We start from the raw sequence: 14,824 nt of genomic DNA, 5'->3' as shown, positions 1-14,824 counted from the left end.
AGCTTGAACAGGTAGTTTTGAATGGCCTGACATGTGTGCGGTGAACAAAATTCAGTTCCTCCACAAGAGCACTTTTAACCACTAAGCCATCTCTTGGCTGCTTTATTTTTAGAACATATTTAAATGAACATAACAGTGGAAGGATCTCTGATGTGTTTGTGAATAGAGAGGAGCAAAGTGTTTATCTAGATAGGTCAACTAATATGAATATACATATGTTCTGTGTTAAATAAATCCAGACTTATCCCCAATGTGTTAACAGTTGGACTAATTCAACCCTCAAGAAAGAGTGTGTGTGTGTGTGTGTGTGTGTGTGTGTGTGTGTGTGTGTGTGTGTATTTCAAGAAAAGATACCTTGGGAACTGAAAGACATCACATCCAATCCAGCTAGGGCCAACATTTTAATGTGCCTCCCAAAATACATGTAAAGAGGCAAACTGAAAACTATTGCATATTCTTACTTCATGGTCCTTGAAATGATCAAGATGACCTTACCACAGTCTCTGGTTTTATATACTGGACTTTCTGAGAGAAGCACATCTATTAGACAACATCCAAGAACAAGGAGTTTATTATATTCATCTTCCAAGTGTAAGAAACATGGGCTCTGGAACTCATGGTGCCATGTGAATATGCAGGGTCATAAGACAGATGATCAGGAAGCCTTTGATGACTCCATTTTATTTCCATTCTACTTGGAAAGTTAAAAGGGGAGGCCATCTTAAGATGACTAATTTAAATAAATTCTGTGTATTTTTCTATAGGACAGCCTCTGATATCTTAGTCCTTGGCCCTGGGAAAATTAAAGGAGAGGAATACTGTATGCTGGCATATATGGTATATTGTATGTATATATGGAATATTTTGTGCATATATGGAATACTGTATGCTGGCATATATGGATAAGGAAAAGAGCTGTTCTAAATTGTTACTTGTTCCTATGAATGATATGTTCTGTTTGTGTCCTTGTATTCATGTGCATACAGTGTTATTATAGGAAGAATATTTTTATATAAAGCTATAGGTACTGTATATTAATGCTAGATATGGCGATTGGAGGCGGGGCTCAGTTGGGGTAGAACAGATTACTAAATTCCTATTGGTATAGCTGCATTATTAGAGCTCACAGAAAGCATTCATTTAGCTCTATGCAGAGATTCCATAAAGACTGAAAGTCAAGAGTAAAACTGAAAAAAGGAAAAATTTGATGATGATTGAGTCCTTATAATTTAATACAATAAAAATATAGTTTAAATTTTCCTAGCATCTACATAAAAGTACTTTTAAGAAACAGCAGTTCTAATGTCTTCATGAAAAGAAGTTAGTTCCTTTTTGGATAAAAATAAAATCATTTTCTACAAGTTTTGTATTTATTTTATTTATGTTCTTTGAGTACTTTATCAATGTCATTATATACTCGAGGAGGGATATGATAAGTGTTCAGAAGCTACTCTAAGAAGAGCTTCTTAGAAGTACCCAAGGAGCTAAAGGGATCTGCAACCCTATAGGTGAACAACAGTATGAACTAACCAGTACCCCGGAGCTCTTGACTCTAGCTGCATATGTATCAAAAGATGGCCTAGTCAGCCATCAGTGGAAAGAGAGACCCATTGATCTTGCAAACTTTATATGCCTCAGTACAGGGAAACATCAGGGCCGGGAAGTGGGAGTGGGTAGGTATGGGAGTGGGGGGGTATGTGGGATTTTTGGGATAGCATTGGAAATGTAAATGAAGAAAATACCTAATTAAAATAAAAATAAGAAAATGACATACAGAAAATAAATATTATATCAACTTCCTAAAAAAAAAGAATGGCTTCTTAGTTGAAGTGATTCTCCAGGATTCAAACAGGTTCCCTTTTTCTCTTACACAAAAGCATATACACATATGTACAAATACACAAGAATACATTCACAAACATACATGTATGCATACATATATACAAACACACAAAAACATACACAGCGAAAGACACACACATACATACACACAAATACATATATATATATATATGTATGTATATATATGTATATATATATGACATACATACATATACATACACAAACCATTCTTATACATAAACAATACAATCATAGAGAATAAGATTCTGAATCTCTTTCTATTCAAAGCATCATAAACACCCAACAGATGTTGACTATTATGAAATAAATATTGAGTTCTTATTAGAAAATACTACCATAAACAAAATCAAAGATTGCTTTAAGCAACTTCTTCATAGTTCAGTTTTACACACTTTACAATAATAATTGATGTCAATTAATAAATGGATATGGAAATAAACTTCAGAGTTGTGTCGTCTGAGGCCATTGCACTTTACCTCTGATGTTACAGGTGAATGCTTCATGTGAATAGAATTCTGAGGACTGAAGTATTATGGAATCATTTCTATTTATGAATAGGGAGCCAACCCATAAAATGGAATAAAGAATGTTTCAAAAGTGATGCTGAGATATTAGTGCACCTAGACAATATACAAACCTGTTTACACTGATTTTATAAAATACTGAGATAGTATGTTGAAAAGTCAAAGGCCAGAAGTCAGACTTCTTTCCAATTTTACAGCCTATATATACAATTGTAACTCAAGGATTAGAGTGTTGGTATTGATTTCTGTCTTTTGCGAGGTTATGCCAGTGCCTGGCAAATACAGAAGTGGATGCTCACAGTCATCTATTGAATAGAACACAGGGTCCCCCAGTGAAGGAGCTAGAGAAAGTACCCAGGGAGCTACAGGGGTCTGCAACCCTATAGGAGGAACAGCAATATGAACTAACCAGTACCCCCCAGACCTTGTGTCTCTAGTTGCATATGTAGCAGAGGATGGCCTGGTTGCCCATCAATGGGAGGAGAGGCCTTTGTTCTTGCGAAGATTATATTCCCCAATACAGAGGAATGCCAAGGCCAGAAAGTGGGAGTGGATGGGTTGGGGAGCAGGGAGAGGGAGGGTATAGGGGACTTTCAGAGAGGAAACTAGGAAAGGGGATAGCATTTGAAAGGTAAATGAAAAATATCTAATAAAAGTTTAAAAAAAATAAAGAAAAAAGAAAAGAAAACAGCCTTCTTGGGTCTGAGTTAATTCACTCAGGATGATATTCCTAGTTCCATGCATTTGCCTGAAAAGCTCAGGAGATCCTGGTTCTTAATAGTGATTAGCATTCCATTGTGTAAACAAACTACATTTTCTGTATCATCCCAAGTGAGGTTACTCAGACCCAAAAGAAAATGCACTGTATGTATTCACTAATAAGTGAATATTAGCAAAAAAAAAAAAAAAAAAAAAAAAAAACCAACAACAACAACAAAAACAAAAACAAAAACAAAAACAAAAAAACAAAAAACAACAATACCCAAGATAAAGTCCACAGAACTCAAAAAGGTTAACAAGCTGAAGGGCCCAAGTGAAGATCCTCAATCCCACTTGGGAGGGAGAAGAAAGCAATCACAGGAGGCAGCAGGGAGGGGGGGACCTGGGTGGGAAAGGCAACAGGGAGGGAAAGAGGGGAACTTGATCAGATATTGAGTGGGGCAAAGTACTGAAGCCCTTAGAGCCAGCAGGAAGAATGGAAACAGACAACCCTGGGAGGTAGGGGAGGGGGACCCTCCAGAATGCACAAGAAACCTGGAAGCTGAGAGACTCTCAGGACTCAGAGGGACAAACCTTGGATGAACTGTTTTACAGTAGAGAGCCCACCTCCAGCAGAAAGACAGGACATCAAGTGAGAGAGGGAGTTGCTATCCCACAGTCAAAAACTCTGACCCATAATTGTTCCTGTCTGAAAGTACTGCAGGGACAAAAATGGAAAAAAGCCCGAGGAAAAGGAGATCTATTGACAGGCCCAAAGTGGTATCCAGCTCAAAGGGAGGCTCCAAGGCCTGACAATATTACTGAGGCTAAGGAGTGCTCACAAAAGGGAACCTATCATGACAGCTCTATCAGATGCAGATATTTGCACCCAACCAATGGACAAACTCTGCTGGCCCCTGTGGTTACATTAGGGAAAAGCTGGAAGAAGCTGAGGAGGTGGGGACTCTGTAGGCGAGCCAGCAGTCTCAACCTGGACCCCTGAGATATCTCAGACACTGGACCAAAAACCAGGCAGCACACACCAGCTGATATGAGGCCCTCAACACATATAGAGCAGAGGACTGCCGGGTCTGGGTTCAGTCAGAGAAGATGAATCTAACCCTCAAGAGACTGGAGTCCCCAGGAGGTGGAGAGGTCTGTTGGGGTGGGAGGTTGCAAGGAAGTGAGGACATCCTTGTGGAGAGGACAGAGTGGGGAGAAGGTGTGGGATGTGGAACAGTCAGAGGGAGGATTGGGAGGGAGATTAAGTCTTGATTGTATAAATAAATAAATAAATAAATAAATAAATAAAATAAAGAAAAGAAAACAACCTTCTGTTCTCAACCACAAGAACTTATTAGTTACTTAGTATGGTACTAGATGAGCCCTACCAGTAATATACATGTTTCTCTTTGTCTGAATCCCTGAATTCTTCTTACACAGTGTAAAAGTGCAATGCTGAAATGGTTTTGTGAGCCACTGAGAACATATGGGTTTCCTCTTTATAAGAGCATTATATGTAATTTGAATATCAAACAGAAGCCATTTTATTAGGAATCCTATCTACAAAATGCCTGCAAATATATTAGGCTTCTACAGTAGTATTTCTACATAGTTCTTAGCAAATATTTTGACATGAAAATGTTTTCAAAGATTTTGGAGAGCTAAGAGCAGTTTTCAGTGTAGGTAATATGTGATATCGTGGACTCATTGACTGCCATGCCTAGAATGGAGAAACAATTTATTCATCGTTTTATATAAACTATATTTTTCTTTGTAAATGGTGGAAAAAATACAAATGTGCAGATGAATAATCCATCAAGAAAAAAAGATGCCAATTCTGCTTTGTTCATCTCACCCTCTGCATTGGAATTTCAATGACTCAAAGCATGCTGGGAACTGACCTATATTTTCTCTGGGAAACCTAAAATCACTTTTAGACAACTCCCCCAAGGTGGGGAAGTTCAATGAGGCCCTTGGTGCAACCACATCTTATCTCAAAGTCAAGCTTTATAGAACTTAATCTGATATAAATTCTTAGTCTTCTTCTCAATTAGAATCATCGCTGAAGCATCATTTATGTTATTTAGTGAAAGACTGTATATATTACCTTACCATATCTTAAATAAATGTCTCTTAATATCATATTTTCCCTGTTTTCAAATGTCATTGACTTTCAAATATTACCTTTCACGAACTAATTTGCAGAAGTTGTTGTTGTAAAAACACATGCTAGACTTGGAATCGCTACAGATAACACTCTGTGCTCACACAGCTGTTTCATCAGCCTTACCTGGGATCATCTTCAACACTTCAGGGCAAGACAGGAGTCCCAGAACCAAGAGCCTGGAACTCAGCCAGTCTCACAGCAGTGAGTCAATCTGACACCAACAGTGAGTCAAAGCTGCATTTGGTTCCCAAGTCTTTAAGACACCAAACAGTGAGTGTTCAGTCTGCTTCGGTCTTGTTTGTGTTTATTTCAGTGTCTGTGCCTCTTTCTTTCTATGAAATATAATTGTTATATGGACCAAGAGTCTATTGGAAAGAATATAAGATCTGAGCTTCATGTGCCAGCATTGTGAGTAATGAAATACAGCACACTGGGTTGGTTTTTTGCCATGGTTGCAGATGTGGAGAGTATAACCTGCCATTAATGTCACCTTTAGAAACAGTTGCAGAGCAGTATTTTAAGGTAAAACCCACCATGGCAAAGAATGTACCTTAAGAATATGAAACAGTACTCAGATTTTTTTACATGGAGAAACAAGCCTTCTTTTGAAGATTCTTTGTTAGTTCTTAAACTTACATATGTTAATCCAAGGAGAAATTCCATTATGTTAAAATTGTGATAATTTAAAATAAATGTTCTATGAAATGAGAAGTATACCCTGTGAAATTTCAGAATTAATACTTAAATTACTGTTTATTAAATGTATCCAGCTAGATGTAAATGATCCTAAAGTTGCTAAGAAAATAATTTTTGTTCAAATTAGGTTCCCGTTCATCTTTTGTAACCCTTGGTGCCTAGATAAAGTAATTTAGAAGATTCTAAAAGTATGCAAAACCTTTTAGAACAGTAAAAAAATGCAAGATTTATACTGGAAATGTGAATAAAGTTTGAGCATCTTCGTACCTTCTTAGACCTAAGAGCACATGATATGTACCTGTTCTACTAGAAAATAGAGCAGAAAGAGCAATAAAGAGGTAAACACAAAATAACGCATAAAAATAAACTAAGACTTAGTGATGGTGTTACTGGGGACACAGAACAAATTACCACCCCAATATTATGGCTAATATGTGAAATGTAAAAATCCTTTAATGCTAACATCATAGATAAGATGCTTGCAGTTCTGATTTCATCTGATGTAGGGGTTTGAAAACGAGTGAATCCAATAGGATCATATATTGGAATGCTTAGTCATCAGAGAATAGAACTTTATGAAAGGGATTGGAAGCATGCCCTTGTCAGAGGAAGTGTGTCACTTCAGGTAGCCTTTTAGGCTTCAAAAGCCCACCCCAGGCCCATGGTCTGACACTTCCTGCAGCCTGTGGACCTCACTGTGGAAGTCTCTGCTACTTCTCCTGCATCATGTCTGCCTGCGGGCAGCCATGCTTCCCACTATGACAATAATGAACTGAATCTCTGAATCCAGTTAAAAGTTTCCTTTTACTAGAGTTGCTGTAAAAGAATCAACTAAAGGGGGCCTCACAAAGATGAAAGCAACCATCATGGAGGCTGTATGGGTCTGAGCTACATCCTCTGCAATATGCTATATATGTTATAATAGTAGTGTAGCTTGGAGTTCTTGTGGGACTTCTAACAGTGTGAGTAGGGTATATTGCTGATGCCTTTGTCTGTTCCTGGGACTATTTCCTCCTACTGAGTTGCTTTGCTTAACCTTGATATGAAGGCTTATGCCTAGTCTTATTGCAACTTGCTATCTCTGAGTGGCCTACAGTTTTCTGAAGAGAAATAAAGGAGTGGGTCTGTAGGGAGAGGAGACAGGGGAGATGACTGGACAGACTGAAGAGAAAGGAGGCTGAGGTTGGGATGTAATGAATGAGAGAAATGAACAAAAAATGTTGTGCTCATGGTGCCTCTTTACAACAATAAAACACCGACTGGAACCCGTGAGTAAGAATTCTTCAGCTTATTTCTTGGACTCTTGGTGGCCAGGCTCTATTTCCTTCTGTTCTGTATGTGCACTGTTTACAGCAGAGCCTGCACCATGCTGCACTTTTAACAGTGCCAGCTCATAGTACCTGATAGATGGGAAACTCCTGAAAGTAAGTATTGAATAACACGAAATTTTTACTGGAAGTCCACATTTTTTTTCACCTTCACCTGCCTGCTGACAGTTCTCCCATGCTGTAGTAGCATTTAAGGGGGGAAAATGCTTAAGGGAACATCTTAATGCAAAAAGCAAAGGAATGTACAAAAATGTAAAACAAATTGTAGGGGTATATCTAACATCATCAGTATCTTCATGTTCTTTATGAACTAGCTGTTCCCTGCTGAATTTCGAAAATGAAGCATGCTGATGGGCAGGTTTTTTTTCCTCAAACACAACAGGTGCTGTAATCCTGATGATCAAATTTAAGACACAGAAGAGCAAATGTTCAAAAAGTACTTAAGTATTCTAATAAGACCAAAGTGGTGGAGCCAAAACTTCCAGAGGGCTGTGGATGGCCGTCAGGATTTCTGCCACTCTTCCTCCATTTCCAGCAGTGCTCCATCATCAGTACCTCACATTTTATTTGCCTTAACTCAACTTGGCCCTTTATCCATTCAGATCTCAACATTGTCCAGGAGTTCTGTACTTGCTACAGTTGTTTTGCTTAGAATCGCTGCTACACAGCATTGGAACCTGATATGGGGGTCCTAATACGTGGAACTACATTTTAAAATTTTTTTCAACAAAAGAACAGATAGGCAGTATCTAAAGAGTAGAACTGGAGATTTCATGGGCTGCATCACAGACAGCCACAGACATTATCTACTTTTACATCTACCAGAAGATATAACTCCATTTGATAGCTTTGAATGGTACAGGTTTGAGCTGGATAGATGGCTAGGTGGGCAGAGGATAGAAGCGATTACTACTGAGCCAGGACGCCTGAGTTCAGTCCTCAGGCTTCAGGTAGGAGAAAGAGGCTGACCTTCAATTGCCCCCTGCCATATACAAATGGACATTCACAAATACACATGAGTATACCAGAATTTAAAATATAAACTAAAACAATTTTAAAACACAAGGTTGGCTAAATTGAATTCAAAAATGTTCAAAATTCTAGGCATATATTGCTGGAAAAAATGAAAAATAAAAATTACAAGATATTTGAAGAGCCTGAGAGAAACCACAGCTGTTCTTTTGTTTGCTTGCTTCTAAGAATGGTCACAATTTTTTGTAGCTCAAGCTTATCTTTCATTTGCAGTTCACAACATTAGGGTGGGAAGCCCTGGGATCGCTCCTTGTTTTCTGGTCATCTTCTGTGATTCCAAGGCAAGGCTGTGTTTACCTCTGTAATTAAGTGCTCTGGCTATTCCTGACACACAACCATGCCATGAGCTTGAGATGCAGCTCTACTTCATACTCAGCAAGTTAAAATCCATGCTTTCTTGTCCCATGATTACCATGGTTCTCTACTTCTCCCTCTGTGCCACTCCCTCACAGTCCTGTGTATTTCAAGCTCCCAGATCAGGCATCAAAGCAGCAGTCTTTCAGATCTTATTCACCCAACTTCTGTCATGACATTGAAGCAAGTTCCTGGAATTATCTCTGCATCTTTGGCTGGACTGAAGTACTAATGCAGAAAGAGAAGTCTAAACACCTTCTCTTCTGCTGTCTAGATGCCACAACCTCCTTGTTGTTGCCTAGTGACTTTGTCCTTCAAGTTTTCAGGGCCTCAGAGATAGTGTGAGTCTTTCTTTTCAAATCCCTTAATGCTGAGAATTCTAAGTTCCATGATTTCACTAGAAGGCAAACCACACCAATTCAGTATCAGTGGATTCAATTTCACAAAAGCTTGAAGTCTTTGTACCCATATACCTATGAAGTACACTCATCTAAATGCAGCACATACAAGTGATATTTAATTTTTAAGCATTTTTGTTCTTTGAGAGGATTTTTGAACATTTATATAATTAATTTGATTTCTTTTCACCTCTATTCTCCTTCATTCCATTCTGTCCTTCTGATGCCATGAGACTGAAGTCCTACTATTATGTTCAAGTCTTTTTTGTTTGCCCATTGATTTTGTTACTTGCCAGAGTATGGGTGAGAAGTTATTCAATGGGAAATTTATCTGTGATTACACGACTGAGGAAAGTGACATCAACACCCCAAGGACACTTCATAGCTATTACACATATGAAATTGTTTCAGTTGTGATTAACTGAATAAGGTTTGCATAAGATTAAGTGTATCAGACTGATATTTAATTTGATCAGAGTTAAACAGTACTGTCAATTACACATTCAGGAAAAATTCAAACAGGTGAAAAGAGCCAACAGGCAAAAAAATAACCATTACTCTTTCCCAATGAATTTACCTCTATAGAGTATTTATCCCACATTTTAGCCAAAATACTAGGTTTTCTATCAGACCCTGACACACTGTAATTCTTAATGTTCAATACTCAGCTAATTTTTTCTAAATTATTATAAAATACATTTACTTTCTTTCATATTGACAACCATCACACTAATCTGAACTATCTGAACTCAAGTTTCATCACCTATAAGATGGTTTTTAAATATTAGTATTTAACGATATTTACAGTTATACTAAAAAGTCTATGATGCCCCTTTATATATATTTTTTCTCTTCAACAAACAAAATATAAGTTGGGTTAATTTATCCCTCCTTTCCCTTCTCAAATGATACCCATGTCCCCTCCCACATCCCACATCAGTTATGAAACATTGGACGTTTTAGAGATATTTTGAATGCTTTGAAGAGATTGAACTTTCATAGCTTTTTAAGTTTTTAAGACTATGACACTTTGGAAAGATGAGATAATGTGATACTGATATTAGTATGAAATCTTGGGAATGGACAAGAAAGAAAAGCTTATGACTTAATAAGCGATGTGTTTGTCTGTCAAACTGAAAATCTATCAGTTTTACTGGCTAGTTTTTCCTCAGTTTGACCCAAGCTAGAGCTATTTGCTAATAGGAATTTCAATGGAAAAATGAATATAAAGTCTGTCAGTCATGCTCTTGATAAATTGTTGAATTGAGGAAGCCCAACCGACTGAGTTACATAAGGAAGCAGGCTGAGGGCTTGACAGATGACTCAGCTGATAAAGGCTAGAGTCACAACCAAAAAAAAAAAAAAATAAGAAATAAGGCTGAGAAAACTATTAAGCAGAACTCCTTTACTGTGTCTACAGTTCCTGTCTTGAGTTCTTGCCCTGACTTTTCTCAGTGATGGTCTGCTACCTTAAAGAGTAAGATGAAATAATCTTCAAGATACTTTTGGTCATGGCATTTTAATCACCGTAATAGAAACTCTAAGACATTGCCCCAATCCAACCAGCCAGTATGTTTCACTAGTCATGGTAAGGAAGACAAGATTTTATCCTTCTTTGTGAAAAGAATGACTCAGAATAATGGATCTACAAAATATGTTACCAGGCTAGACTCACAGAATCTATTTCCCACACTCTAGAATATGTGAGATTTTCTGTCCCGCCAGCCACTCCTTCCACATTTAGTCTAGTTAGAATAATGCCATTTGTACAATAATGGTCCCTTCTGATGTTCTGTGAGAGGTCCAGATGGCCTGGATTACTTCAAACCGTGATATGAAAAAGGACAGAACTCTATCACAGCCCATGAGCAAGACTATAAATACAATCTCTTGTCTGTTTCTTTTATTCTTTAAGGATACCAAAGAAAGCATCTACCAAATCAAATCAGTGGCTAGTTACTAAGCTTCTGAGGTCATCTTAATTCAGCCAGCCAAATGCACCACATCCAATTCTATAGCAATGATGAAAGCTATTCTTATCTCAAGTTTACAGTAATCCATATTATAGTCTCTCCTTTTTTCATTCTATTTTGCTGTGTTTTGCAGTGGAAAGACTTATTCATTAAGTGGAAATATGTATATAACTGTCTCCATACCATCTTTTAAGTAATTAAAGGTGAGATGAAATTTTTGCTTCCAATCAAAGATACATTATATATACTATATTAATAAAGGTGTATAGAGATACTAATTCCAGAGATTAACAGTTGCTACACTAGCTCCTATGCCAAGAAGAATGGCAATGCTTGTAATAATTATCAGGTATACATATTACATACTTGGGTCCTTTCTTGTATTTTTTTATGTTCTACTGACCCTTTTAATTGCATATGCACATACAGTTCAAAGATTATTTTGATATTTGCTTTTTATTATGTGTATATCTATGTACATGAGTGCACATGCCTGCAGACACAAGCAGAGGACATCTGATCCCAGCAGCATGAGTTATGTTCACTGTGAGATATTTGATGTAGGTCCTGGGAACTGACTCTGATACACCACCAGAGGGATATGCCCTCTTAAGCACTGAGCCATATCGTTAGCCCCTTCTTATATTTTTTATTTGGGTTCATCAGTATGATTGAGGTGCTTCTTTGTTTAATAGATTGGAGGGTTTTCTATGTTTTGCCATTGCTTTATCTGTATGCCAGTCTATTCTACAACCTCCTAATTACATTTTTTATAGATAAATGTAATTTAGGTTATTAATTTATTCCCTCTGGGATAAATGTGTTATTTTGTCATCTCTGTAACTCTAGTATTAGAATTTTGTTTTTTGCCCTGAGACTTGATTCTTATGATAATTCACATCATGACAAATGCCGTTATGTTAATTATAACAGTATATTGGCTTTCTGACCACACCCCATGGAACATAGTATTATCTCTGACATCTGTATTTTTCTATAATGAATTCCATGGTAATTTCAGTAATGTCTTCACCTTGGACTGGCATCCAAGTGAGCAACATGCCAGTAAAGGTCATCCTAACTCTGCACCCTAGACATTTCAAGAGTCATGAACAGAATGATCAATCATAGATCCCAGAGAACCACCAACAAATACATTGCCTACACTCCCCCTTGAGTAGCACATTTATGTTCATTTCTAGTGTTACATGTTCCATGCACCTTGCAGTGATACTCGTGTTCATAAAAGGGGAATTGGTAAACATTAATAAACAGATTAGGCAACTGCAACTTGATAGAGTTTGGGGAATTTAGAGATTCAAGATTTTTAGGAGTTTTAATTGCCCATTCTTTCCAAGAAAGATCTCTCTCCTGTTTTGTTTGTTTGTTTGTTTTTCTTGTTGTTGTTGCTGTTTTTTTTTCCTCTCTTGTTTATAATGCATGTTTTTGCTAGAAATGTAACATGGTTTGAAGCTTGCCTATCTTTGAGGATCAGTTCTATGCCTGGTCTTCAGCTTTCTCTGTTCTCTTTCTGAACAAGCCGAGATTCTCTTGTATAGTACCGAGGATGTACTCTGCACATATCACTCAGTTTTTATGACTGATTTGTAACTCTTATACTGACATCTTTATTCACAAACATTGATCAAATTTAACAGAAGCGTCCAAGTTCAAATGGTCTTGGAGTTAGTATTTACTTTATGTATCTCAGACACCTAATTCATTGCACTACCTAACACAATCAGTTCACAACATGCAGTCCAGTTGGACACTGAAACGTATTTGAAGAAATGTGTTGGTACTTGGCACTCAGGGGTTATCTCTATTCATCTACTACCAATTGTGGAAGCTTCACTTACAATATTAGTCTAGGAGAATGTAATCCAGATTTGAAACTCCATTTAATGCCCAGTTTCTCTAAGAACTCTGTTAAAATAGCATGAACCTTTGCTTGGGGAGCATACTTATTAGAAGGAATGAAGAGATTTGTAAAGAAAATGATGTTGATAGAAGAAAGATCAAGAAAAAATGTGACTATGTAGTGGGGGAAAAATGAGTTTGGATGAAGTTCTAACTGATGCCTACTTTGGTATCATATGTACTTCTGGGAAGGCAGCATCAATAAGAGTTATTGATTGAGGAAAGAATCATCATTTCTTTCATTTATTTCTCATTGCTGTGAGGACATACTAACAAAACCAACATAAGGACGAATGGGTTTATTCTAGATCACAGGTTTAGGATGCAAATCATTGCGTTGGAAAAGGGAGGGCATCAACTGCTCATGTTATATTTTCAGTGAGGAAACAGGAAAGGTACAAATTGGTGCTCAGCTCCTTTTCTCCTCTCTGTTCAATCAGAGACCCGAGGCTGTGCTAGGGGACTACCCACATTTTGTTAAAGATTTCGCACTTCAGTTAAGTATATCTAGAAACTTTTTCATAGGCACATCTGGAGATTTGTTCTTAAGGTAATTCTAAACTCCATCAAGTTGAGAAGATTCGCTAAATTTGACTCCTTTTCCTCTTGACATTCAAACATATCACTTCTGTGTCACAACCTGCTAACTATGTCCCTATTCATAACAATTTCTTAATGCAAAATGCATACAGCTCAACTACAGGCAGTCCTACTGTCCTTACCAATTTCAACTCTGTTTAAAGGTCCAAGTTCAGAGTATTTTTTTGTAAAACTCAAATGATCTATTAATTGTAAGCCATGGTACAATAAAAAGACAGATTATGTACCTACAACACATACTGGTACAGTATAAACATTTAATTTTCAGGGTGGAGAAATTGAGAAAATGGAACATAACAACCAGAGCTTCCATAAAAACAATAATAAAATCCATCAGGGAAAAATCAAAATTCTGCAGCTCTCTTTTAAGGTTCAGGAGCCATGATAGACTGTGATTCCAAGGCGAGTCAATTTTTTTGATTGCAAATGTAGTCCCATTTCCCACATGTGCTGCCCAAGGTAAACACAGCTTCTCTGGTAGGACAGCTCGAATCCATATCTGTTCTCTTGCTCTGGGGATATTCCATGGTTCTTAGAGCCATACCATCCTGGAGATTCCATTATAATTTAGACTTCACCTTTTTGGCTGTGTTCAGTGTCTACAAGAAACTTGTTGAAAGGATTCCATCTCTATCACTCATGGACTGGCTTCAGCACCTTCCTAAGATTGTAGCATAGTTGTACCATAACCCCTTCAGTCTTGTTTATTTCTGAAAACCACATGACAGAATGCATTACTGTTAGCACAAGGCAATAGTGCCTGTTCAATATGTTTCTTTAATAATATTTGTAGAAAATCTATGAAAAATACAAATTAGTAAAATCTGTGATAACTTTGGATCCTTTTGATTCCAATCCAATAATATGTAAATTTTTGTTTTTATTAATAGATTGTCTAATATTTAATAGATTAAAATTATTTTGCCAGTTCTTTTGAAATTATTTTTAAGATTTATTTTATTTTTATTTAAGTATATCTGATTTTGTTTATGCATGTGCAGGTGCCTACAGAAGTCAGAAGCCAGTATTTGAGCCCCTGGAGCTATAGCTGCAGCCAGCTATGGACTACCCCATGTAAGTGCTAGGCACAGAACTTGGGTCTTCTGCAAGTGCAATACATGCTCACAAACACTAAGCTAGCTCCTTAAAGTCCTTATTTTGATTCATGAAGTGGTTGCTATATGTATGAGAATGGTTATCTCTGGAATAATTTGAGTATTAAGTTCTTAACAATAGCTCCAAAGTGTGTCTTTGATTTTCTCTTCTT

At 37.2% G+C, this 14,824-nt stretch overlaps 1 long non-coding RNA gene across 3 annotated transcripts in view; it reads left to right on the top strand.

The window, feature by feature from the left end:
* Positions 1-14,615, top strand: part of Gm34291 — a 39,628-nt gene extending 25,013 nt beyond the window's left edge. For 2 of the 3 annotated variants that reach the window (XR_866372.1, XR_374578.2), the window contains 2 exons: positions 5,362-5,526; positions 14,559-14,615. This is a non-coding gene — a long non-coding RNA (predicted gene, 34291). Of the gene's footprint in view, positions 1-5,361; positions 5,527-11,170; positions 11,221-14,558 lie in introns of those variants that run through there. The other variant, XR_866373.1, reaches the window with a different exon arrangement.
* The last annotated feature ends 209 nt before the right edge of the window (positions 14,616-14,824 follow it).

The sequence above is a fragment of the Mus musculus genome, chromosome 2 (assembly GCF_000001635.26).
Source record: "Mus musculus strain C57BL/6J chromosome 2, GRCm38.p6 C57BL/6J".
Taxonomy (NCBI): domain Eukaryota; kingdom Metazoa; phylum Chordata; class Mammalia; order Rodentia; family Muridae; genus Mus; species Mus musculus.
Note: the sequence above shows the minus strand (reverse complement) of the source record. Positions and strands in the feature narration are given on the sequence as shown.